Raw genomic sequence first — 3,582 nt, 5'->3', positions numbered from 1 at the left:
CCCAGAAATTCCCCTCTTGGGTATTTATCTGAAGAAAATGGAAACACTAATTCCAAAACATACTTGTATCTCTATGTTCACTGAAACATTATTTACAATAGCCAAGATAAGGAAGCAACCTTGGTGTCCATCGATAGATGAATGGATAAAGAGGTAACACACACACACACACACACACACACACAATGGAATATTATGCTGCAATAAAGAAAAAAAATAAAATCTTGATATTTGTAACAACATAGATGGACCTAGAAGGTATTATACTAAGTGAAGTAAGTCAAAGACAAATAACATATGATTTCACTTATATGTGAAATCTAAAAAACCAACACAAATGAACAAACAAAATAAAACCAGACTCTTAGAAACAGAGACCAAAGGGACAGCTGCCAGAGGAGAAGGGTGTGGGGGATGGGTGAGAAAGGTGAAGGGCAATACAGCCAATAATATTTTGTGACAGGTCTGCATGGTGACTCATGATTACTAGAGTTAGTGGGGTGATAACAATGTAAGTTATAAAAATGTCAAATCACCATATTGTACACTTGAAAGCAATATAACTAATATAGTGTTGTATACCAACTGTACTTAAAAAATAAGAATTCCTTAAACATCATATTGAGTCATGGCTGCAGATTCATGATGATTACAAGCATATTAAACTCACTTAGAAGTCCTCCTAGAAATAAATTATTTAACTTGTTAACCCTTCATCATTTCTTAAATTGATTTGACGACAGAACCCTTGTCTCATTGTTCCTATTAAAATAGTATGAAATAAGATTTTTACAAAATATTGGGTTGGCCCAAAAGTTCATTTGTTTTTTTTCGTAAGGTGGCTCTAGTAGCACTTAGCTGTTCTTTAACTTCATGTGAAGCCATTTTGTTAGCTTGTATTGTGACAACTATCATATCAGTGTGCATTTGAAAAATCTTATCAAAATTGGTGAATTTTTGTGTAGCCATTTTAATATTGAAGATGAAAGGAAATGCACAACATTCTTGGCATATATTATGCTTTATTATTTCAAGAAAGGTAAAAATGCAACTGAAATGAAAGAAAAGATTTGTATAGTGTATGGAGAAAGTGCTGTGACTGCTTGAATGTGTCAAAGTGGTTTGTGAAGTTTTGTGCTGGAGATTTCTGATTGGATGATGCTGCACGGTTGGGTAGACCAGCTGAAGTTGATAGTGATCAAATCCAGACATTAATTGAGAACAATTAGCATTACACTATGTGGGAGCTAGCCGACATCTTCAAAAATTATCTAAATCAATAAAGTTATTGGTGAAAATGAAAAATGTGCCTTATTTTACAGAAAAAAAAAACACACAGACTCTCGGCCAGCCCAGTGGGCATTTTAAACATTGAAGCTGGTGTCTGATGGTTCCTATAAACATACAGGGCCTTGCATTACCTTGCTGTCGGTTCTCTGAAAAAAGCATTTTTCAACTTTATTCTACATCTTATTTTGTAGAGCTTGGTCTCCACAAACTAAGTTTTTAATGATTAAAAAACAAAACTATTTCAAGAATATCACCACATCTTCAAACTAGAAATAAAAATTTCAAAAATATGAGAAAGGACATTCTAAAACACTGTCCTGTTTTTTGTGATTATTGTAAACAAAATCACTAAAAAGGATAACAAAACAAAAGGGATGTCATTATTAATGGGGTATTCAATAGTCTCTCATACAAATGAGAAACACAGCCACTCAGGCCCACAACCTAGAGCTTGACTCTTACTGTAACTCTAGATTTTTATGTGTTTACATAGATACAATACAAATGGTTCTATGTTGAATAGAACCATTTATTAAACAGGTTCTATTCAAGATATCATAGAAAGTAAGTCATTAAAAATCATAGCAACTGTTGTTGCTGGGAATATGCAAGTTTGCAAAATAGTTTAAAGCTTCAAGTTTTTCCCTCTAAGATGTGTGTTCACAGGAATACTGTTAGAAGGACTAAACCTAGCTCTTTCTAACAGACTAACATACCATATTGCGCTGAGGCATACAGAGCTGATTTCTTAAATGTAACCTAGCATGGAAACAGAACCCATCAAGATGAATATAAAAATCCACAGTGGTTCTCAGTATGGGGTATGTCACATCAGCATCACCTAGGTGCTTGTCAGAAACAAATCCCCGGGCCTCATCCAGGGTCCACGGATTCAGAAACTCTGGGAATGGGCCTAGCAGCCTGCGTTTTACCAAGCCCTGCAGGTGATTGGGATACACACTGAGGTGTGAGACTATTGCCCTGCTCCTCATCTGCTATTAGGCTGGCCTATCTTACCAGACTCGTCCAGGCTTCTCATGAGGTCATCTTAGTAACAGTGGAATTTCCCCACATTCAAGGAGCAGAACACAGAGACTTGTTTTCTAAATACAGCATCTAATGAGCCGTCAGAAACGACCCACCCTCTATAGCGGGATGGAGCACAGAAGTTGTCTATGTATTTTTAGAACACAAAAAGAAAATTTGCTAGCATTTTCAGAAAAACAAAACTAAAAAAGATCCAGTTTCTTTTGTCACTAGCTTTAGATAATCGACCTATAAATAACACATAAAAGGGGAAAATAACAGGATAAGAGTTTAACTATGAAGTTGACTAATATTTGTGGTACTTTAAGGAGAAAATCGTGTAGGCATTCCCCAGCTATGCAAACAACCCAAACTCATACATAGAAAGAAGACATTTGAAAGCAGTAGAGGCTGCCTCCAAGCCCAACAAGAGGGCCTCTCCGCTCCAGGAACAAGAGAGACCACATCCCACAAGGGGAGGCCGATGCCGTGCCCGAGGCGGCCTCTGTAGGTGGCTGTCTGCATGTAGAAGTGGCATCTGGTACTGGGCCACGGTGGGTGGCCTGAAGGCTCCAGTCACAACCACCACTATCCAAGGAATTCTTGAAATCTCTGTGTTTCCAAAGCCGGTTTTCTTACCCAGTTACATCAACAAGCTATTTCAGATCCCCCCACCCCACTTTCTTTAAACTTTTGATGTCATTGCTTTTTCTGTATTCACAAAAGATGAAGGTCTCGTAGACCTTCACATTCATCTTCACAGCAGTGTGAACTATGCTGAAAACCAAGTTCCCTAGCCAGGCATTTTATAAAATCCTGGGGTATGTTCCCACATGGAGCAACATTTAATTTTTCAGATTATAATGATACTCTAGATCGAGCATGGTTTTCTACCTTGTTGCTACTGACATTTAGGGCTGGGTAATTCTTCGCTCTGGAAGGCTATCCTGTGCACGGTGGGATGCTTAGCCGCATCTTTGGCCTATATCCGCTAGATGCCAGTAGCAACCCCAGTTGTGACAACAAAAATGTCAAAAGTTGTCAAATGTCCTCTGAGGGAGAGGGGTGCAAAACCCCTTCCCCCTCCCAAAGGGGTGGGGGGAGATATACTCTATAGATATACTCGACAGATATATTGTCTTTTGTTACAGAGGGTAGAAAAAAAAGTCCTCCTGTTCTATATCTTCATTAAGACCACTATGCCTCAGACCCCTCTCTCTTTTCCTTATTTTGTTTATCCCCTCTCCTTATGCATCCCCATACCTC

This window comes from Phyllostomus discolor, chromosome 2 (assembly GCF_004126475.2).
Source record: "Phyllostomus discolor isolate MPI-MPIP mPhyDis1 chromosome 2, mPhyDis1.pri.v3, whole genome shotgun sequence".
NCBI lineage: Eukaryota > Metazoa > Chordata > Mammalia > Chiroptera > Phyllostomidae > Phyllostomus > Phyllostomus discolor.
Note: the sequence above shows the minus strand (reverse complement) of the source record.